Raw genomic sequence first — 23,223 nt, forward strand, 5'->3', positions numbered from 1 at the left:
ACGCTAAATATCCTTACAGGTGACACGAGGTCCTGTAAGAGGATTCAATTCAACACTACAGCTAAGTCAATGCCTAGTCTGGGATACTGAATGGAAACCCTTATTGATATATCTTTATGTCCAGTTCATGCGTTCTGGATGACTACCCCTATATAACACCCCTCTCTTGGAATCCTCCTGACCCCACTGAGCCAAGAAGTAGTTCTGTTTTGCAAGTTAAAAGGTTTATTTGAGAATTTAAACAATATAGATATATATCACACTTTATAATAAATTAATAATTGGATATCACACTTAATCTGATATGTAATCAATAATGGATAGTCTGGCACTAGCACACTTCTTTATAATCAATGATGAGTGGTTATAGGATGGATAAGATAGCAACAATACTTTATGGTTTCAAATGGATGCAAGGTGGAATGAAAATGCAGTACAGAAAATACTCAATATGATTTCAACAAAACAATGTAATCACTTTTCTCTGGCAATTCCCTTCCCCCTTTATGCAATGCAAGGAAATGGAAGGAAGGCACACAGTTCTCAGAAATGCAATCAAATGTGATTCAGTTCACCCCAGCAAGCTTAGACTACAGATCGGAGTTTTAAACACAGGCCCAAAATGCTTTTATATGTGCTGGCAATGAAGTGAAAAATATACTAAACTGCTTTTAATTCCCTATAGGAGGTTCAGGGTGAGTGGTATCAAGTTAATATTAGTCCAGGCTCACTTTAGCAATGCTCTATAATGGTTGTCTGGTTGCAAACGAATTTTTGCAACGGAAGGCAAGCAGCAGCAGATTTTTACACGTGGAGAAATTGGCAAATCGCGGTAAAATTTGCGAGTGCGTTTTTCGCGATTGCGGCAAAACTATAGGGGGTAGGAATGTGGTTCTAAGTTCGCAGAAAAGCCACGATTCGCAGCCTTCAGGGGAAAGTTACTGCATGTCTCTAGCACAAACGGTCACGGAGATATGAGCTATTAAATAAAGGTCGTTTTTCAGATTTGAAATTTTAAAGTTCAAAAAGACAAGTGCAGCTTGCAACTAGAAAATGACAAGTGACAGCTTTACAAATGACAGGTGACAGTTAGGAGACAGTTCTACTTAGATTAAAATAGCTTGAATTATATTATTTTAACTAAGAGATTGGTTCTGCACAGTTTGCTAGGTACTCACACTATATTCTTGAATTAAATGGGCCTCGCCACGGATCTGGTCAGGTTTTAGACTGGACTCTGGTCTCTGCACTTCACAGTGATCTGGGTCAGCTCTCTCTGGTTCTGCTAATTTGATAGATTTGAAGTCTCTATGTCTGCTCTCTGAAGGTTGAGGGAGGTAAAGTATGGATTTTCCCGGCAGAGCTTCCAGCTGCAAATGGATTTGAAAGTCCCTATCTGTCCTGTCTGTCTGCTTTTATGTGTTTTGAAAATGGGTGTGTGTGCAGCATCACTAGACCCTACCCCTCTCCACTTGCCATTGGCCCAATTCTCCCCTCTCCCATAATTGGGGAAGGAACTGTGAGTCAGAGGGATGTCATTTTATGGCTTGCAGAGAGGACACTCCCCTGTCAAATTGCACATAATCTATATTTGATAAAAAAAGACATATTTGCACAGGTACACATTTGTTTAAAATTACATGCACCCCTCACATATCACAGGAGGTATCCCCTGTTCAAACTCTGCTCTTCCTGGGGGCTTGCATTCAGAAATGGCACATATTTCACTTTTTAACTGATTTTGCAATATCGGACATTAACCCAAATTTACACACATGTGCTCAAGGAGTATGGACATTAGTTGATGAAGTGTCAGATTTTTCACATGCACACATTTTGAGTAATATCCTCTTTTCCGCTAAAACCCCCCTGAACATACCACCGGGTCCTAACACGTCTTAAAATGTGGGCAGAAAAATCTCAAAAATTATGGTGTCATTTAAATAATTTTCACAAGTCCGTACTATGAGTTATTCATCTTTTTAGAGTTATGTTCTGGCCCCAAAGGGGTGTGGTTTCCCCCCAGCACAAGGTTGAATTTCTGGTTTTTCCAGTTCTGCCAAGCCAGCTTGCTCTCACAGGCAGTGCTCCTCCCCTGTCCTTCCAGGAGGAAGCTCCATTTACGACTCCCGCCAATAAAACATTTGCCTGAGTCAGGACAGGGCTTTGTTCAGAGCTCCTGTATTCTGTGGGGGCTCCCCTTAATTCAATTATCAGAGAGATGGCATATCCTTAGTGTGGCCAGCAAAAGGCAGATAGGCCTGGGAACACAGCTGTGACTCAAGTTTCACTCCTGATGGGGGGGTAGTTGCCAGACAAAATTGGAATCTCTTTAAGCCAGTTTTTAGCTACATGTCATTTCTGTTCCCCAATTTTCTGCATTCAAATAAAACTAAACATTTTTACATATGCAGCTAGAATGCTGATTCTAAGTTTAAAACTATGACATTTAAACAATTGAAACCTATGTGACACTCAAAAGTAGGTCACTCAGTCAATTTAAACATTTAGATTTTTAGTGTCTTTCAGTCCAAATTTACTTAAACTGCTGAAATCCACAGCTCAGCCAGTCTTGTTATAAACCTTCAAGTCACTTCAGAATATAACTTTACATTGGATCCACCTCTCAGTAAGTCTCTCTTTGGCTTGCTTTGGCTTCATTTATTCAGTTTTACACAAAATCTGGTGGTTTTAAAACGCCGGCTTTCTGATAGTGGTGAGTACTGGTACTGCACCCCTTTTTGGGATTTAAGAAAATGAATTCCCAACAGTTATGGGTTTGCTTTTGGCAATCAGCATTGCCACTCCCAATGGTTTCAGACTACTGTGTGGGTAGTCCAATGGTGGTTTTAGGCAGTGTCCTTCTGTGCCCATAACATCGGCAAAAATGAGTGGCAGCCTATTCTTCATGCATTTCCCTGTGCATTTTCTGGGAAGCTCTGGCCATCATGATGTTTGCCATGTCAGTACTGCACAGTTTTGAGGTAGGGCTTGGATGCGTGGATAAAAACATCCCACAGTCCTTTGATCCCAATAGATTTCGCCCAGCCTGCCCATATCGTCAGATCACTACCAAGTTAAGGTACGTGTTTGTTGAGTCTTCAACTTACCCCAGACCTACGCTAGTTGTTCAAGATCAGACAGGCAGTCAAAGTGAACAGGCACGCCTTTGACAGTGTCTCTTTGGATGTAGGTAGATGCACAAAGTATTCTATTCTGAGGTCCATCCATTCTGCCATGTAAGCGCCAAACAGCCCTTTCACGGGAAGACCCTTCAAAAAGTAAAGACTCCGCTTTCTGTATGTTGGCATGTAGCACGTAGCCCATCGTGGCAGATAGCGTACATCCCATTGCATCTAGTGGTGGCCCCATGTTGTGATTCTTCACTTGCCAAATCATAGCAGTGCTAAAAGGTCATGGCCAAGAGGCCTCAGCGGCAGGGGATCTGCGTCCAGTGCAAATTGGCACATGCCAAAACGTCCTGAACAATGGGGAAGGCAAAGAAGTTTCATTAGTGATGTAATGGGAGGATAAATCGTGTTCCAGATGTTGGGGACATCACTCAGACCTGTTAAGGGCCTCCATCACACCATTGAGGAATCATCCTTGTTTGCAATGAATGATGGAAGGAGTTGCGTATCTTCAGATCTATAGATTCCTGCTATGATATGATATTGTATTTGAATCGTACTCATACACGCGTGTTTCAGAGCGTGACGAGGCAAGGGAGGGGAAGAAGGGAGGACAAAACAGCGATCTTCCTAGGCCCAGTGACATTGAGAATGCTCAAGTGCAGGGGAGAGGGAGGAAAGTGCAAGGGAGAGGGGCGAGGTGGAACGTGCTGAGGAAGGGATAAAAACAACAACAACTGGTAGCGCAGCCAGCAGGGTGGCAAGTGCGAGGTTTAAAGCGCAGACAAGGGGTGTCTGATAAGTGCAGGTAAGGGCACTGTAGGGTTACAGATACAGACCCAAGTGCAAGGATTGCGTGCAAGGGTTGCCAGGAGGCAGTGCAGGTGTATGGCTGGGTGGGCAGGGACCTGGGCCCAAAATCAGAGGGTAGCCAGGTGCACGGAGCCGAAGCAGACAGATCAGCAGGGGAGCAGACGAGCAAAGGCAGAAGCAAAGAGGAAGGTCTTGAGGTGCTTCCGGAACCAGAGATGGTTCTCCTCAAGTTTCAGTGTGGCAGGCAGGCTGTTCCAGAGGGAAGCCCCAGCTGAGGAAAGAGATCTACCCCCAACCCGTTGCTTGGAGAAGCGACTAGCCCTGAGGGAGTTGGAGGAGCGAAGAGCTCGAGTGGGAAGGTATTTACGGAGAGAGAGTTGAAGGTATTTTGGACCCAGGCCCCAGTAAGCCTTGTGGACAATGCAAGGGTCTTGACTTTAACCCTTGCAGAACCTGGGAGCAATGAAAAGATTTCAGGGCTGGAGAGATACGATCCCTGGGCTTCAGACCAAGGAAACGTCTTGCAGTCCTGTTCTGGACGAGTTGCAGAGGACGGAGAGTAGAAGCAGGCAGATTTAGAAAGAGGCTGTTGCAGTAGTCTAGCCTAGAGAGAACCAGAGCTCTAGATACAGTAAGCCTCTGGGGGAAGGAGAGGAAAGGAATAATACCTCTGCAAATGTGCAGTTGGTAGTTTGACTTCTTAGAGATGTCAGAGATGTGAGAAGAAAAGGAGAGTGTGGAGTCGAAGATGACCCCAAGGTTCTTAGCCTCACAGGTGGGAGCAGGAAGAGGGCCAAGGGAGGCCGGCCAGAGAGTGGCGGGAAAGGAGGGTGCAGGTGTGCCGACGAGGAGAATCTCTAACTGGGATTAAGGCAGAGATCATTGGCGGCACACCACTCCTGGTTGGCAGACAGATGGTCAGAGATGAGGGAGGGAAGCCTGAAAACAAGCAGAGTGTCATCCGCATAGCACTGAAAGTTGAAGCAGAGAGCTGCAATGCGGTGGGCAATGGATGCCAGGTATTGGTTGAACAGCCAGGGAGAGAGGTTAGACCCCTGGGCAGTGGTCGAAGTGTACGAAAAGAAGTAGTGGAACTATGTTCCTACTGGCCTGCACCCACTCCCCACAAACCCCACCGCCACGCCCTCTCCCACACACAATACAAACCCCCAACCACTAACACCTGCTGTTTAAGGGAACGTTCAGTGCAGTGCACTGAAAGTGCAAGCTGCAACGTCTTCCTACACTTTTTTTTTTAAACGAAAGCATTCTGGAACGGTTTCTTTTTAAAATAACAGTACAGGAGCTGTAAAACGTAATTTAAAAAAGTAGAGGAGCACCGCTCCCGACCGCTCCCGCTCACTTCGACCACTGCCCCTGGGGAACACCACAAGTAGAGAATGGGATGGCGAAAAGGAAGGACCCAAGTTGGACCTGGGAAGGTCGAACAGAGAGGAAAGAGGTCATCCAGGGCCTGATCGGTGATACCCGGCTTATCACGGAGACAGTTGACCAGGATGGCATGGTTGACCATGTCAAAGGCAGTAGAGAGATTGGGTAGGATGAGGACACAAAAGGGATGTTAGAGTCATGGTTGGAGAGCAGGTCTTCACGGGTGTTCAGGAGAGCAGTTTCCATGCTCCTGACAGCTCTTAAGCCAGGCTGATGGTCATGGAGACAACCAACAGAGTCGGTGTGAAGATTAAGCTGGGAGATGATCAGCTTTTCCAAGAGTTTGCCCTGGAAAGGAGTGATAGAAACCTCCGATAGTTAGCCGGGCCGGAGGGATTGGCTGTGGGATTTTTGAGAAGAGGGTGCACAAGAGAGTGCTTCAGAGTGGAGGGGAAGATTCCAGAGGTGAAAGAATGGTTACAGAAGTCGGCCAGATTCAGAGCAAGGGTGTCAATGTGGTCCTTGATGGTTTTGGACGAACAGGGAAGAACCTGTTTTGACTGGAATCACACAATCTCCTGGGCTTACGCCAATCTGGATTCCAACCAAGCCACTTCACTGAATCGGCCTTACTGGACCTAAAGATTCAACTGGATGATATCAAAGATGCCAAGAAGTAAGCCCTCCTCTTGTTACTAGGCCTGTCTGCAGCCTTTGAATAAATCAAAAAGGCAGCCTATGACCGAGCCAGCCAGGAGTCAACCTGGAATTAGTCAAATGTGTTATCCATTGCGCCACTGGACCGCTGCTACAGCGTGAGCAGGAGTCAGCACTTTTGTAACGAAACGGAAGTTTGCTGCTTGAGACACCATGAGAAAGGTACTTCCCATTTTTACAAGGAGAGGTAGAAAAAAACGCTACAAGCCCACAATGAGCAGGTGAGCGAGCGTGTGCCATGCGTTAGAGAAATCATGAGAAACTTAGTTCTCATTTTTCCCAGCGGAGAGGTAGAATAAACGCACTAACTACGAACAAACAATGTGCTCTTGTGTGCCATGCGTGACAAGGCTCCTTTTTAAATACTTTCTAGAACAGAAAGGCAGCACTTGAACGAGCCAGCCAGGAGTCGAACCTGGAATCTTCTGCTCCGTAGGCAGACGCGTTATCCATTGCGCCACTGGCCCGCTGCTGCACTGTGAGCTGCATTCAGCCCTTTTGTTACGAACCAGAGGCTCAGGTCAGGCTGCCTGCGACATCACGAGAAACTTTGTTCTCATTTTTACAGGGAGAGGTAGGAAACACGCTACCAACACACAATAAGCAGGCATGTGACGTGTTAAAGAAGGCTCATTTTTAAATACTTTATTGAAAACAATACATACAAACATCTGACAAAGAACGCATTTGGCATCAGATACTGCCCGGATTGCAACTCTCTGCACGTATTTTCTGGCGAGTTCTACGGACCAAGCATCTCATTTATTGTACGATAGCACTCACATTTTCATGCGCAAATAACAGATTTAGACTGTTTTCACTTTTTAGTATTGTACCATTTTATGTGCTCGGTGCTCTTCAGTGTTAAATCCGCGGAGAGGATGATCTGTACCCAGATCAACCCCAAAAGTGCCATACAGATATGAAACAGGTAAGGCCTGAGTGATAGGCGTGCCAAGGAGTACTCGACGTGCATGCTACAGAAACGCGAAACATGCAACAAGTGAGAGACATAAAATGGGCTTTTTCACTTTAAGAAATAACATATAATATATTGAATACAATTTTTTGTTTACTTCTTAAAAGGTGTTTTATTGAGCTGCAGCCTTCCTCTTAGAGAGCAGGACTAAGAAGCCCGGCTGGAGCATTTCAGCACATTTTTATTTCCTTTTGGCGATCGCTGTGTCAGGGTGTTGGGTTGGGGCTCCAAGATTGCCGAACACCAGGCGAGCAGTCTATCATGGGGAACAGTTTAGTATACAACACCGGTGCGATGAAGGCACATGGCCTACTCTGCATTTTAAGCACCACCTATAAGCCGAAACCGTTGCATTGAAGTACAGGTAGGAGGGAGATGACATGTGAAGAGGGACACACGACTTGTTTTTTTTTTTTGGGTTATATATTTGTTAAATATTGTTGGTTGTTTATCGTCTAATTGACTGCCTTGGGCCATGCTTACCTCTTTGGCCATTCCCACCCACTCCTTGCCCCACCCACCCAAAACTCAACCCCTGGTATCTATGTTGTTTCTAAGCAGTCTGCTGTGAGTTAATGGCTTAATTGCTGCTGTAAATGGCTACCGGTATAATAACAAAAATCTTACCCAATTCTACCTGACCTTAACTCACTACCCCACCCCCTCTATTCCCACCTCTCCCCTCTCACCCAATCTACCCTTATCCCCACCCTACTCTACCACCACTGACTATACCCCAAACCACTCTACACCTACCCCACTCTTCGCTACCCACAATATCCCACACCACTGTACACCGACCCTACCCACTGCCCCACCCCACTGTACCCCTATCCATCAAACCACTGTAGACTGGCAAGGTGACACGAGGTCCTTTGATCCCAATAGATTTCGCCCAGCCTGCCCATATCGTCAGATCACTACCAAGTTAAGGTACGTGTTTGTTGAGTCTTCAACTTACCCCAGACCTACGCTAGTTGTTCAAGATCAGACAGGCAGTCAAAGTGAACAGGCACGCCTTTGACAGTGTCTCTTCGGATGTAGGTAGATGCCCAAAGTATTCTATTCTGAGGTCCATCCATTCTGCCATGCAAGCGCCAAACAGCCCTTTCACGAGAAGACCCTTCAAAAAGTAAAGACTCCGCTTTCTGTATGATATGATATGATATGATAGTTTATTTATATAGCGCCTATACACAATGTGTTTCAAAGCGCTTCAAGGCAAGGGAGGGAACAAGGGAAAATACAACCACATTCTTACAGGCCATGAACAGTAAGGATGTGAAATTAACTATCGTACTCAGCCTGACGACATTTCAGATAGTGCAAGAGCTAAGACATAGATAAGGAAGGGAGGGGGAGAGTGGGAAGGAAATGGAAACAGACAGACGACTACCGTACTAGGCCTGACGCCATTTCTGGTAGAACCGGAGAAAAACAAAAGGTGAGGGAGAGGGGTGCAGAAAGGGAGGGGAGGAACAAAACAAGCGACTATCATACTAGGCCTGACGACATTTCAGATAGTGCTGGAGGGGCGGTGGGGAGGAAAAAAACAGTAATGGAAGGGTGGAGGAAACAGACGAGGTTGCTATCATATTAGGTCCAGGGACAATTCTGATAGATTAAGTGCATGGAAGAAAGTAAGGGGAGGAGATAGGAAAAGGGAGAAGGGAAAGGAGGAGAGAAAAGAGAGTAAGCAGTCAAAAAGAGTGGAGAAGCAAGAGTGGAGAGCGAATACAATTGCAGAAGTCAGTAGTAACACATAATGTTGCAGGCCAGGATACAAGATGAAGATGGGAACAGCATGATTCAGGGCCACCATGAGTACAAGATGCAAAGGAAGTCCAGCATGAGAGTTGAGAAAGAGTGTTGGCATGTAGCACGTAGCCCATCGTGGCAGATAGCGTACATCACATTGCATCTAGTGGTGGCCCCATGTTGTGATTCTTCACTTGCCAAATCATAGCAGTGCTAAAAGGTCATGGCCAAGAGGCCTCAGCGGCAGGGGATCTGCGTCCAGTGCAAATTGGCACATGCCAAAACGTCCTGAACAATGGAGAAGGCAAAGAAGTTTCATTAGTGATGTAATGGGAGGATAAATCGTGTTCCAGATGTTGGGGACATCACTCAGACCTGTTAAGGGCCTCCATCACACCACTGAGGAATCATCCTTGTTTGTTACTGTTTGCAATGAATGATTGAAGGAGTTGCGTATCTTCAGATCTATAGATTCCTGCTATGATATGACATGATATTGTATTTGAATCGTACTCATACACGGGTGTTTCAGAGCGTGACGAGGCAAGGGAGGGGAAGAAGGGAGGACAAAACAGCGATCTTCCTAGGCCCAGTGACATTGAGAATGCTCAAGTGCAGGGGAGAGGGAGGAAAGTGCAAGGGAGAGGGGCGAGGTGGAACGTGCTGAGGAAGGGATAAAAACAACAACAACTGGTAGCACAGCCAGCAGGGTGGCAAGTGCGAGGTTTAAAGCGCAGACAAGGGGTGTCTGATAAGTGCAGGTAAGGGCACTGTAGGGTTACAGATACAGACCCAAGTGCAAGGATTGCGTGCAAGGGTTGCCATGAGGCAGTGCAGGTGTATGGCTGGGTGGGCAGGGACCTGGGCCCAAAATCAGAGGGTAGCCAGGTGCACGGAGCCGAAGCAGACAGATCAGCAGGGGAGCGGAAGAGCAAAGGCAGAAGCAAAGAGGAAGGTCTTGAGGTGCTTCCGGAACCAGAGATGGTTCTCCTCAAGTTTCAGTGTGGCAGGGAGGCTGTTCCAGAGGGAGGCCCCAGCTGAGGAAAGAGATCTACCCCCAACTCGTTGCTTGGAGAAGCGACTGGCCCTGAGCGAGTTGGAGGTGGAGGAGCGAAGAGCTCGAGTGGGAAGGTATTTACGGAGAGAGAGTTGAAGGTATTTTGGACCCAGGCCCCAGTAAGCCTTGTGGACAATGCAGAGGGTCTTGACTTTTATCCTTGCAGAACCTGGGAGCAATGAAAAGATTTCAGGGCTGGAGAGATACGATCCCTGGGCTTCAGACCAAGGAAACGTCTTGCAGTCCTGTTCTGGACGAGTTGCAGAGGACGGAGAGTAGAAGCAGGCAGATTTAGAAAGAGGCTGTTGCAGTAGTCTAGCCTAGAGAGAACCAGAGCTCTAGATACAGTAAGCCTCTGGGGGAAGGAGAGGAAAGGAATAATACCTCTGCAAATGTGCAGTTGGTAGTTTGACTTCTTAGAGATGTCAGAGATGTGAGAAGAAAAGGAGAGTGTGGAGTCGAAGATGACCCCGAGGTTCTTAGCCTCACAGGTGGGAGCAGGAAGAGGGCCAAGGGAGGCCGGCCAGAGAGTGGCGGGAAAGGAGGGTGCAGGTGTGCCGACGAGGAGAATCTCTAACTGGGATTAAGGCAGAGATCATTGGCGGCACACCACTCCTGGATGGCAGACAGATGGTCAGAGATGAGGGAGGGAAGCCTGAAAACAAGCAGAGTGTCATCCGCATAGCACTGAAAGTTGAAGCAGAGAGCTGCAATGCGGTGGGCAATGGGTGCCAGGTATTGGTTGAACAGCCAGGGAGAGAGGTTAGACCCCTGGGCAGTGGTCGAAGTGTACGAAAAGAAGTAGTGGAACTATGTTCCTACTGGCCTGCACCCACTCCCCACAAACCCCACCGCCACGCCCTCTCCCACACACAATACAAACCCCCAACCACTAACACCTGCTGTTTAAGGGAACGTTCAGTGCAGTGCACTGAAAGTGCAAGCTGCAACGTCTTCCTACACTTTTATTTTAAAACGAAAGCATTCTGGAACGGTTTCTTTTTAAAATAACAGTACAGGAGCTGTAAAACGTAATTTAAAAAAGTAGAGGAGCACCGCTCCCGACCGCTCCCGCTCACATCGACCACTGCCCCTGGGGAACACCACAAGTAGAGAATGAGATGGCGAAAAGGAAGGACCCAAGTTGGACCTGGGAAGGTCGAACAGAGAGGAAAGAGGTCATCCAGGGCCTGATCGGTGATACCCGGCTTATCACGGAGACAGTTGAGCAGGATGGCATGGTTGACCATGTCAAAGGCAGTAGAGAGATTGGGTAGGATGAGGACACAAAAGGGATGTTAGAGTCATGGTTGGAGAGCAGGTCTTCACGGGTGTTCAGGAGAGCAGTTTCCATGCTCCTGACAGCTCTTAAGCCAGGCTGATGGTCATGGAGACAACCAACAGAGTCGGTGTGAAGATTAAGCTGGGAGATGATCAGCTTTTCCAAGAGTTTGCCCTGGAAAGGAGTGATAGAAACCTCCGATAGTTAGCCGGGCCGGAGGGATCGGCTGTGGGATTTTTGAGAAGAGGGTGCACAAGAGAGTGCTTCAGAGTGGAGGGGAAGATTCCAGAGGTGAAAGAATGGTTACAGAAGTCGGCCAGATTCAGAGCAATGGTGTCAATGTGGTCCTTGATGGTTTTGGACGAACAGGGAAGAACCTGTTTTGACTGGAATCACACAATCTCCTGGGCTTACGCCAATCTGGATTCCAACCAAGCCACTTCACTGAATCGGCCTTACTGGACCTAAAGATTCAACTGGATGATATCAAAGATGCCAAGAAGTAAGCCCTCCTCTTGTTACTAGGCCTGTCTGCAGCCTTTGAATAAATCAAAAAGGCAGCCTATGACCGAGTCAACCTGGAATTAGTCAAATGTGTTATCCATTGCGCCACTGGACCGCTGCTACAGCGTGAGCAGGAGTCAGCAATTTTGTAACGAAACGGAAGTTTGCTGCTTGAGACACCACGAGAAAGGTACTTCCCATTTTTACAAGGAGAGGTAGAAAAAAACGCTACAAGCCCACAATGAGCAGGTGAGCGAGCGTGTGCCATGCGTTAGAGAAATCATGAGAAACTTAGTTCTCATTTTTCCCAGCGGAGAGGTAGAATAAACGCACTAACTACGAACAAACAATGTGCTCTTGTGTGCCATGCGTGACAAGGCTCCTTTTTAAATACTTTCTAGAACAGAAAGGCAGCACTTGAACGAGCCAGCCAGGAGTCGAACCTGGAATCTTCTGCTCCGTAGGCAGACGCGTTATCCATTGCGCCACTGGCCCGCTGCTGCAGTGACTCTTGGAATCAGCACTTTTGTTACGACCCAGAGGCTCATCATGCGGATTGAGCCATCATGAGCAACTTAGTTCTCATTTTTATAAGGAGAGGTGGTTGAAAACACGCCTACGAACTGACAATGAGCAGGCGTGTGCCATATGTTAGAGAGATCATGAGAAATAACGTAGTTCCCATTTTTTCTCCCGAGTAGAGGTAGAAACACGCTGCAACACTGACTACAAACACACAATGAGCTTCGAGTGCCTTGCGTGAGAAGGCTCATTTTTAAATACAGAACAAAAAGACAGCATTTGAACGAGCCAGCCAAGAGTCGAACCTGGAATCTTCTGCTCCGTAGGCAGACGCGTTATCCATTGCGCCACTGGCCCGCTGCTGCACTGTGTGCTGCATTCAGCACTTTTGTTACGAACCAGAGGCTCAGGTCAGGCTGCCTGCCACATCACGAGAAACTTTGTTCTCATTTTTACAGGGAGAGGTAGGAAACACGCTACCAACACACAATAAGCAGGCATGTGACATGTGTTAAAGAAGGCTCATTTTTAAATACTTTATTGAAAACAATACATACAAACATCTGACAAAGAACGCATTTGGCATCAGATACTGCCCGGATTGCAACTCTCTGCACGTATTTTCTGGCGAGTTTTACGGACCAAGCATCTCATTTATTGTACTATAGCACTCACATTTTCATGCGCAAATAACAGATTTAGACTGTTTTCACTTTTTAGTATTGTACCATTTTATGTACTCGGTGCTCTTCAGTGTTAAATCCGCGGGAGAGGATGATCTGTACCCAGATCAACCCCAAAAGTGCCATACAGATATGAAACAGGTAAGGCCTGAGTGATAGGCGTGCCAAGGAGTACTCGACGTGCATGCCACAGAAACGCGAAACATGCAACAAGTGAGAGACATAAAATGGGGTTTTTCACTTTAAGAAATAACATATAATATATTGAATACAATTTTTTGTTTACTTCTTAAAAGGTGTTTTATTGAGCTGCAGCCTTCCTCTTAGAGAGCAGGACTAAGAAGCCCGGCTGGAGCATTTCAGCACATTTTTATTTCCTTTTGGCGATCGCTGTGTCAGGGTGTTGGGTTGGGGCTCCAAGATTGCCGAACACCAGGCGAGCAGTCTATCATGGGGAACAGTTTAGTATACAACACCGGTGCGATGAAGGCACATGGCCTACTCTGCATTTTAAGCACCACCTATAAGCCGAAACCGTTGCATTGAAGTACAGGTAGGAGGGAGATGACATGTGAAGAGGGACACACGACTTGTTTTTTTTTTTTGGGTTATATATTTGTTAAATATTGTTGGTTGTTTATCGTCTAATTGACTGCCTTGGGCCATGCTTACCTCTTTGGCCATTCCCACCCACTCCTTGCCCCACCCACCCAAAACTCAACCCCTGGTATCTATGTTGTTTCTAAGCAGTCTGCTGTGAGTTAATGGCTTAATTGCTGCTGTAAATGGCTACCGGTATAATAACAAAAATCTTACCCAATTCTACCTGACCTTAACTCACTACCCCACCCCCTCTATTCCCACCTCTCCCCTCTCACCCAATCTACCCTTATCCCCACCCTACTCTACCACCACTGACTATACCCCAAACCACTCTACACCTACCCCACTCTTCGCTACCCACAATATCCCACACCACTGTACACCGACCCTACCCACTGCCCCACCCCACTGTACCCCTATCCATCAAACCACTGTAGACTGGCAAGGTGACACAAGGTCCTTTGATCCCAATAGATTTCGCCCAGCCTGCCCATATCGTCAGATCACTACCAAGTTAAGGTACGTGTTTGTTGAGTCTTCAACTTACCCCAGACCTACGCTAGTTGTTCAAGATCAGACAGGCAGTCAAAGTGAACAGGCACGCCTTTGACAGTGTCTCTTCGGATGTAGGTAGATGCCCAAAGTATTCTATTCTGAGGTCCATCCATTCTGCCATGCAAGCGCCAAACAGCCCTTTCACGAGAAGACCCTTCAAAAAGTAAAGACTCCGCTTTCTGTATGATATGATATGATATGATAGTTTATTTATATAGCGCCTATACACAATGTGTTTCAAAGCGCTTCAAGGCAAGGGAGGGAACAAGGGAAAATACAACCACATTCTTACAGGCCATGAACAGTAAGGATGTGAAATTAACTATCGTACTCAGCCTGACGACATTTCAGATAGTGCAAGAGCTAAGACATAGATAAGGAAGGGAGGGGGAGAGTGGGAAGGAAATGGAAACAGACAGACGACTACCGTACTAGGCCTGACGCCATTTCTGGTAGAACCGGAGAAAAACAAAAGGTGAGGGAGAGGGGTGCAGAAAGGGAGGGGAGGAACAAAACAAGCGACTATCATACTAGGCCTGACGACATTTCAGATAGTGCTGGAGGGGCGGTGGGGAGGAAAAAAACAGTAATGGAAGGGTGGAGGAAACAGACGAGGTTGCTATCATATTAGGTCCAGGGACAATTCTGATAGATTAAGTGCATGGAAGAAAGTAAGGGGAGGAGATAGGAAAAGGGAGAAGGGAAAGGAGGAGAGAAAAGAGAGTAAGCAGTCAAAAAGAGTGGAGAAGCAAGAGTGGAGAGCGAATACAATTGCAGAAGTCAGTAGTAACACATAATGTTGCAGGCCAGGATACAAGATGAAGATGGGAACAGCATGATTCAGGGCCACCATGAGTACAAGATGCAAAGGAAGTCCAGCATGAGAGTTGAGAAAGAGTGTTGGCATGTAGCACGTAGCCCATCGTGGCAGATAGCGTACATCACATTGCATCTAGTGGTGGCCCCATGTTGTGATTCTTCACTTGCCAAATCATAGCAGTGCTAAAAGGTCATGGCCAAGAGGCCTCAGCGGCAGGGGATCTGCGTCCAGTGCAAATTGGCACATGCCAAAACGTCCTGAACAATGGAGAAGGCAAAGAAGTTTCATTAGTGATGTAATGGGAGGATAAATCGTGTTCCAGATGTTGGGGACATCACTCAGACCTGTTAAGGGCCTCCATCACACCACTGAGGAATCATCCTTGTTTGTTACTGTTTGCAATGAATGATTGAAGGAGTTGCGTATCTTCAGATCTATAGATTCCTGCTATGATATGACATGATATTGTATTTGAATCGTACTCATACACGGGTGTTTCAGAGCGTGACGAGGCAAGGGAGGGGAAGAAGGGAGGACAAAACAGCGATCTTCCTAGGCCCAGTGACATTGAGAATGCTCAAGTGCAGGGGAGAGGGAGGAAAGTGCAAGGGAGAGGGGCGAGGTGGAACGTGCTGAGGAAGGGATAAAAACAACAACAACTGGTAGCACAGCCAGCAGGGTGGCAAGTGCGAGGTTTAAAGCGCAGACAAGGGGTGTCTGATAAGTGCAGGTAAGGGCACTGTAGGGTTACAGATACAGACCCAAGTGCAAGGATTGCGTGCAAGGGTTGCCATGAGGCAGTGCAGGTGTATGGCTGGGTGGGCAGGGACCTGGGCCCAAAATCAGAGGGTAGCCAGGTGCACGGAGCCGAAGCAGACAGATCAGCAGGGGAGCGGAAGAGCAAAGGCAGAAGCAAAGAGGAAGGTCTTGAGGTGCTTCCGGAACCAGAGATGGTTCTCCTCAAGTTTCAGTGTGGCAGGGAGGCTGTTCCAGAGGGAGGCCCCAGCTGAGGAAAGAGATCTACCCCCAACTCGTTGCTTGGAGAAGCGACTGGCCCTGAGCGAGTTGGAGGTGGAGGAGCGAAGAGCTCGAGTGGGAAGGTATTTACGGAGAGAGAGTTGAAGGTATTTTGGACCCAGGCCCCAGTAAGCCTTGTGGACAATGCAGAGGGTCTTGACTTTAACCCTTGCAGAACCTGGGAGCAATGAAAAGATTTCAGGGCTGGAGAGATACGATCCCTGGGCTTCAGACCAAGGAAACGTCTTGCAGTCCTGTTCTGGACGAGTTGCAGAGGACGGAGAGTAGAAGCAGGCAGATTTAGAAAGAGGCTGTTGCAGTAGTCTAGCCTAGAGAGAACCAGAGCTCTAGATACAGTAAGCCTCTGGGGGAAGGAGAAGAACGGAATAATACCTCTGCAAATGTGCAGTTGGTAGTTTGACTTCTTAGAGATGTCAGAGATGTGAGAAGAAAAGGAGAGTGTGGAGTCGAAGATGACCCCGAGGTTCTTAGCCTCACAGGTAGGAGCAGGAAGAGGGCCAAGGGAGGCCGGCCAGAGAGTGGCGGGAAAGGAGGGTGCAGGTGTGCCGACGAGGAGAATCTCTAACTGGGATTAAGGCAGAGATCATTGGCGGCACACCACTCCTGGATGGCAGACAGATGGTCAGAGATGAGGGAGGGAAGCCTGAAAACAAGCAGAGTGTCATCCGCATAGCACTGAAAGTTGAAGCAGAGAGCTGCAATGCGGTGGGCAATGGGTGCCAGGTATTGGTTGAACAGCCAGGGAGAGAGGTTAGACCCCTGGGCAGTGGTCGAAGTGTACGAAAAGAAGTAGTGGAACTATGTTCCTACTGGCCTGCACCCACTCCCCACAAACCCCACCGCCACGCCCTCTCCCACACACAATACAAACCCCCAACCACTAACACCTGCTGTTTAAGGGAACGTTCAGTGCAGTGCACTGAAAGTGCAAGCTGCAACGTCTTCCTACACTTTTATTTTAAAACGAAAGCATTCTGGAACGGTTTCTTTTTAAAATAACAGTACAGGAGCTGTAAAACGTAATTTAAAAAAGTAGAGGAGCACCGCTCCCGACCGCTCCCGCTCACTTCGACCACTGCCCCTGGGGAACACCACAAGTAGAGAATGAGATGGCGAAAAGGAAGGACCCAAGTTGGACCTGGGAAGGTCGAACAGAGAGGAAAGAGGTCATCCAGGGCCTGATCGGTGATACCCGGCTTATCACGGAGACAGTTGAGCAGGATGGCATGGTTGACCATGTCAAAGGCAGTAGAGAGATTGGGTAGGATGAGGACACAAAAGGGATGTTAGAGTCATGGTTGGAGAGCAGGTCTTCACGGGTGTTCAGGAGAGCAGTTTCCATGCTCCTGACAGCTCTTAAGCCAGGCTGATGGTCATGGAGACAACCAACAGAGTCGGTGTGAAGATTAAGCTGGGAGATGATCAGCTTTTCCAAGAGTTTGCCCTGGAAAGGAGTGATAGAAACCTCCGATAGTTAGCCGGGCCGGAGGGATCGGCTGTGGAATTTTTGAGAAGAGGGTGCACAAGAGAGTGCTTCAGAGTGGAGGGGAAGATTCCAGAGGTGAAAAAATGGTTACAGAAGTCGGCCAGATTCAGAGCAAGGGTGTCAATGTGGTCCTTGATGGTTTTGGACGAACAGGGAAGAACCTGTTTTGACTGGAATCACACAATCTCCTGGGCTTACGCCAATCTGGATTCCAACCAAGCCACTTCACTGAATCGGCCTTACTGGACCTAAAGATTCAACTGGATGATATCAAAGATGCCAAGAAGTAAGCCCTCCTCTTGTTACTAGGCCTGTCTGCAGCCTTTGAATAAATCAAAAAGGCAGCCTATGACCGAGCCAGCCAGGAGTCAACCTGGAATTAGTCAAATGTGTTATCCATTGCGCCACTGGACCGCTGCTACAGCGTGACAGGAGTCAGCACTTTTGTAACGAAACGGAAGTTTGCTGCTTGAGACACCATGAGAAAGGTACTTCCCATTTTTACAAGGAGAGGTAGAAAAAAACTCTACAAGCCCACAATGAGCAGGTGAGCGAGCGTGTGCCATGCGTTAGAGAAATCATGAGAAACTTAGTTCTCATTTTTCCCAGCGGAGAGGTAGAATAAACGCACTAACTACGAACAAACAATGTGCTCTTGTGTGCCATGCGTGACAAGGCTCCTTTTTAAATACTTTCTAGAACAAAAAGGCAGCACTTGAACGAGCCAGCCAGGAGTCGAACCTGGAATCTTCTGCTCCGTAGGCAGACGCGTTATCCATTGCGCCACTGGCCCTCTGCTGCAGTGACTCTTGGAATCAGCACTTTTGTTACGACCCAGAGGCTCATCATGCGGATTGAGCCATCATGAGCAACTTAGTTCTCATTTTTATAAGGAGAGGTGGTTGAAAACACGCCTACGAACTGACAATGAGCAGGCGTGTGCCATGTGTTAGAGACATCATGAGAAATAACGTAGTTCCCATTTTTTCTCCCGAGTAGAGGTAGAAACACGCTGCAACACTGACTACAAACACACAATGAGCTTCGAGTGCCTTGCGTGAGAAGGCTCATTTTTAAATACAGAACAAAAAGGCAGCATTTGAACGAGCCAGCCAGGAGTCGAACCTGGAATCTTCTGCTCCGTAGGCAGACGCGTTATCCATTGCGCCACTGGCCCGCTGCTGCACTGTGAGCTGCATTCAGCACTTTTGTTACGAACCAGAGGCTCAGGTCGGGCTGCCTGAGACATCACGAGAAACTTTGTTCTCATTTTTACAGCGAGAGGTAGGAAAAACGCTACCAACACACAATAAGCAGGCGTGTGACATGTGTTAAAGAAGGCTCATTTTTAAATACTTTATTGAAAACAATACATACAAACATCTGACAAAGAACGCATTTGGCATCAGATACTGCCCGGATTGCAACTCTCTGCACGTATTTTCTGGCGAGTTCTACGGACCAAGCATCTCATTTATTGTACGATAGCACTCACATTTTCATGCGCAAATAACAGATTTAGAATGTTTTCACTTTTTAGTATTGTACTATTTTATGTGCTCGGTGCTCTTCAGTGTTAAATCCGCGGGAGAGGATGATCTGTACCCAGATCAACCCCAAAAGTGCCATACAGATATGAAACAGGTAAGGCCTGAGTGATAGGCGTGCCAAGGAGTACTCGACGTGCATGCCACAGAAACGCGAAACATGCAACAAGTGAGAGACATAAAATGGGGTTTTTCACTTTAAGAAAATAACATATAATGTATTGAATACAATTTTTTGTTTACTTCTTAAAAGGTGTTTTATTGAGCTGTAGCCTTCCTCTTAGAGAGCAGGACTAAGAAGCCCGGCTGGAGCATTTCAGCACATTTTTATTTCCTTTTGGCGATCGCTGTGTCAGGGTGTTGGGTTGGGGCTCCAAGATTGCCGAACACCAGGCGAGCAGTCTATCATGGGGAACAGTTTAGTATACAACACCGGTGCGATGAAGGCACATGGCCTACTCTGCATTTTAAGCACCACCTTTAAGCCGAAACCGTTGCATTGAAGTACAGGTAGGAGGGAGATGACATGTGAAGAGGGACACACGACTTGTTTTTTTTTGGGTTATTTATTTGTTAAATATTGTTGGTTGTTTATCGTCTAATTGACTGCCTTGGGCCATGCTTACCTCTTTGGCCATTCCCACCCACTCCTTGCCCCACCCACCCAAAACTCAACCCCTGGTATCTATGTTGTTTCTAAGCAGTCTGCTGTGAGTTAATGGCTTAATTGCTGCTGTAAATGGCTACCGGTATAATAACAAAAATCTTACCCAATTCTACCTGACCTTAACTCACTACCCCACCCCCTCTATTCCCACCTCTCCCCTCTCACCCATTCTACCCTTATCCCCACCCTACTCTACCACCACTGACTATACCCCAAACCACTCTACACCTACCCCACTTTTCGCTACCCACAATATCCCACACCACTGTACACCGACCCTACCCACTGCCCCACCCCACTGTACCCCTATCCATCAAACCACTGTAGACTGGCAAGGTGACACGAGGTCCTTTGATCCCAATAGATTTCGCCCAGCCTGCCCATATCGTCAGATCACTACCAAGTTAAGGTACGTGTTTGTTGAGTCTTCAACTTACCCCAGACCTACGCTAGTTGTTCAAGATCAGACAGGCAGTCAAAGTGAACAGGCACGCCTTTGAGAGTGTCTCTTCGGATGTAGGTAGATGCACAAAGTATTCTATTCTGAGGTCCATCCATTCTGCCATGTAAGCGCCAAACAGCCCTTTCACGGGAAGACCCTTCAAAAAGTAAAGACTCCGCTTTCTGTATGTTGGTATGTAGCACGTAGCCCATCGTGGCAGATAGCGTACATCCCATTGCATCTAGTGGTGGCCCCATGTTGTGATTCTTCACTTGCCAAATCATAGCAGTGCTAAAAGGTCATGGCCAAGAGGCCTCAGCGGCAGGGGGTCTGCGTCCAGTGCAAATTGGCACATGCCAAAACGTCCTGAACAATGGAGAAGGCAAAGAAGTTTCATTAGTGATGTAATGGGAGGATAAATCGTGTTCCAGATGTTGGGGACATCACTCAGACCTGTTAAGGGCCTCCATCACACCACTGAGGAATCATCCTTGTTTGTTACTGTTTGCAATGAATGATTGAAGGAGTTGCGTTTCTTCAGATCTATAGATTTCTGCTATGATATGACATGATATTGTATTTGAATCGTACTCATACACGCGTGTTTCAGAGCGTGACGAGGCAAGGGAGGGGAAGAAGGGAGGACAAAACAGCGATCTTCCTAGGCCCAGTGACATTGAGAATGCTCAAGTGCAGGGGAGAGGGAGGAAAGTGCAAGGGAGAGGGGCGAGGTGGAACGTGCTGAGGAAGGGATAAAAACAACAACAACTGGTAGCGCAGCCAGCAGGGTGGAAAGTGCGAGGTTTAAAGCGCAGACAAGGGGTGTCTGATAAGTGCAGGTAAGGGCACTGTAGGGTTACAGATACAGACCCAAGTGCAAGGATTGCGTGCAAGGGTTGCCAGGAGGCAGTGCAGGTGTATGGCTGGGTGGGCAGGGACCTGGGCCCAAAATCAGAGGGTAGCCAGGTGCACGGAGCCGAAGCAGACAGATCAGCAGGGGAGCAGACGAGCAAAGGCAGAAGCAAAGAGGAAGGTCTTGAGGTGCTTCCGGAACCAGAGATGGTTCTCCTCAAGTTTCAGTGTGGCAGGCAGGCTGTTCCAGAGGGAAGCCCCAGCTGAGGAAAGAGATCTACCCCCAACCCGTTGCTTGGAGAAGCGACTAGCCCTGAGGGAGTTGGAGGTGGAGGAGCGAAGAGCTCGAGTGGGAAGGTATTTACGGAGAGAGAGTTGAAGGTATTTTGGACCCAGGCCCCAGTAAGCCTTGTGGACAATGCAAGGGTCTTGACTTTAACCCTTGCAGAACCTGGGAGCAATGAAAAGATTTCAGGGCTGGAGAGATACGATCCCTGGGCTTCAGACCAAGGAAACGTCTTGCAGTCCTGTTCTGGACGAGTTGCAGAGGACGGAGAGTAGAAGCAGGCAGATTTAGAAAGAGGCTGTTGCAGTAGTCTAGCCTAGAGAGAACCAGAGCTCTAGATACAGTAAGCCTCTGGGGGAAGGAGAGGAAAGGAATAATACCTCTGCAAATGTGCAGTTGGTAGTTTGACTTCTTAGAGATGTCAGAGATGTGAGAAGAAAAGGAGAGTGTGGAGTCGAAGATGACCCCAAGGTTCTTAGCCTCACAGGTGGGAGCAGGAAGAGGGCCAAGGGAGGCCGGCCAGAGAGTGGCGGGAAAGGAGGGTGCAGGTGTGCCGACGAGGAGAATCTCTAACTGGGATTAAGGCAGAGATCATTGGCGGCACACCACTCCTGGTTGGCAGACAGATGGTCAGAGATGAGGGAGGGAAGCCTGAAAACAAGCAGAGTGTCATCCGCATAGCACTGAAAGTTGAAGCAGAGAGCTGCAATGCGGTGGGCAATGGGTGCCAGGTATTGGTTGAACAGCCAGGGAGAGAGGTTAGACCCCTGGGCAGTGGTCGAAGTGTACGAAAAGAAGTAGTGGAACTATGTTCCTACTGGCCTGCACCCACTCCCCACAAACCCCACCGCCACGCCCTCTCCCACACACAATACAAACCCCCAACCACTAACACCTGCTGTTTAAGGGAACGTTCAGTGCAGTGCACTGAAAGTGCAAGCTGCAACGTCTTCCTACACTTTTATTTTAAAACGAAAGCATTCTGGAACGGTTTCTTTTTAAAATAACAGTACAGGAGCTGTAAAACGTAATTAAAAAAAGTAGAGGAGCACCGCTCCCGACCGCTCCCGCTCACTTCGACCACTGCCCCTGGGGAACACCACAAGTAGAGAATGAGATGGCGAAAAGGAAGGACCCAAGTGGGACCTGGGAGGGTCGAACATAGAGGAAAGAGGTCATCCAGGGCCTGATCGGTGATACCCGGCTTATCACGGAGACAGTTGAGCAGGATGGCATGGTTGACCATGTCAAAGGCAGTAGAGAGATTGGGTAGGATGAGGACACAAAAGGGATGTTAGAGTCATGGTTGGAGAGCAGGTCTTCACGGGTGTTCAGGAGAGCAGTTTCCATGCTCCTGACAGCTCTGAAGCCAGGCTGTTGGACATGGAGACAACCAACAGAGTCGGTGTGAAGATTAAGCTGGGAGATGGTCAGCTTTTCCAAGAGTTTGCCCTGGAAAGGAGTGATAGAAACCTGCGATAATTAGCCGGGCCGGAGGGGTCGGCTGTGGGATTTTTGACAAGAGAGTACTTCAGAGTGGAGGGAAAGATTCCAGAGGTGAAGGAATGGTTACAGAAGTCGGCCATATTCAGAGCAAGGGTGTCAATGTGGTCCTTGATGGTTTTGGACGAACAGGGAAGAACCTGTTTTGACTGGAATCACACAATCTCCTGGGCTTACGCCAATCTGGATTCCAACCAAGCCACTTCACTGAATCGGCCTTACTGGACCTAAAGATTCAACTGGATGATATCAAAGATGCCAAGAAGTAAGCCCTCCTCTTGTTACTAGGCCTGTCTGCAGCCTTTGAATAAATCAAAAAGGCAGCCTATGACCGAGCCAGCCAGGAGTCAACCTGGAATTAGTCAAATGTGTTATCCATTGCGCCACTGGACCGCTGCTACAGCGTGAGCAGGAGTCAGCACTTTTGTAACGAAACGGAAGTTTGCTGCTTGAGACACCATGAGAAAGGTACTTCCCATTTTTACAAGGAGAGGTAGAAAAAAACGCTACAAGCCCACAATGAGCAGGAATGAGCAGGTGAGCGAGCGTGTGCCATGCGTTAGAGAAATCATGAGAAACTTAGTTC

The 23,223-nt window shown here is 47.7% G+C and overlaps 5 non-coding genes across 5 annotated transcripts; all 5 read right to left on the reverse strand.

Annotated features, from left to right (window-relative positions):
• Window positions 1-6,447: 6,447 nt before the first annotated feature.
• Window positions 6,448-6,520, reverse strand: TRNAR-ACG (transfer RNA arginine (anticodon ACG)). The gene has a single exon. It is a non-coding gene; the product is annotated as a tRNA-Arg (tRNA).
• Window positions 6,521-12,055: 5,535 nt separating this feature from the next.
• On the reverse strand, window positions 12,056-12,128 carry TRNAR-ACG (transfer RNA arginine (anticodon ACG)). The gene has a single exon. It is a non-coding gene; the product is annotated as a tRNA-Arg (tRNA).
• Window positions 12,129-12,439: 311 nt separating this feature from the next.
• Window positions 12,440-12,512, reverse strand: TRNAR-ACG (transfer RNA arginine (anticodon ACG)). The gene has a single exon. It is a non-coding gene; the product is annotated as a tRNA-Arg (tRNA).
• Window positions 12,513-18,060: 5,548 nt separating this feature from the next.
• Window positions 18,061-18,133, reverse strand: TRNAR-ACG (transfer RNA arginine (anticodon ACG)). Its single transcript has one exon. It is a non-coding gene; the product is annotated as a tRNA-Arg (tRNA).
• A 311-nt stretch (window positions 18,134-18,444) lies between these two features.
• On the reverse strand, window positions 18,445-18,517 carry TRNAR-ACG (transfer RNA arginine (anticodon ACG)). Its single transcript has one exon. It is a non-coding gene; the product is annotated as a tRNA-Arg (tRNA).
• Window positions 18,518-23,223: the final 4,706 nt, after the last annotated feature.

Source organism: Ambystoma mexicanum, chromosome 13 (assembly GCF_040938575.1).
Source record: "Ambystoma mexicanum isolate Mex_15411 chromosome 13, UKY_AmexF1_1, whole genome shotgun sequence".
Taxonomy (NCBI): Eukaryota; Metazoa; Chordata; class Amphibia; order Caudata; family Ambystomatidae; genus Ambystoma; species Ambystoma mexicanum.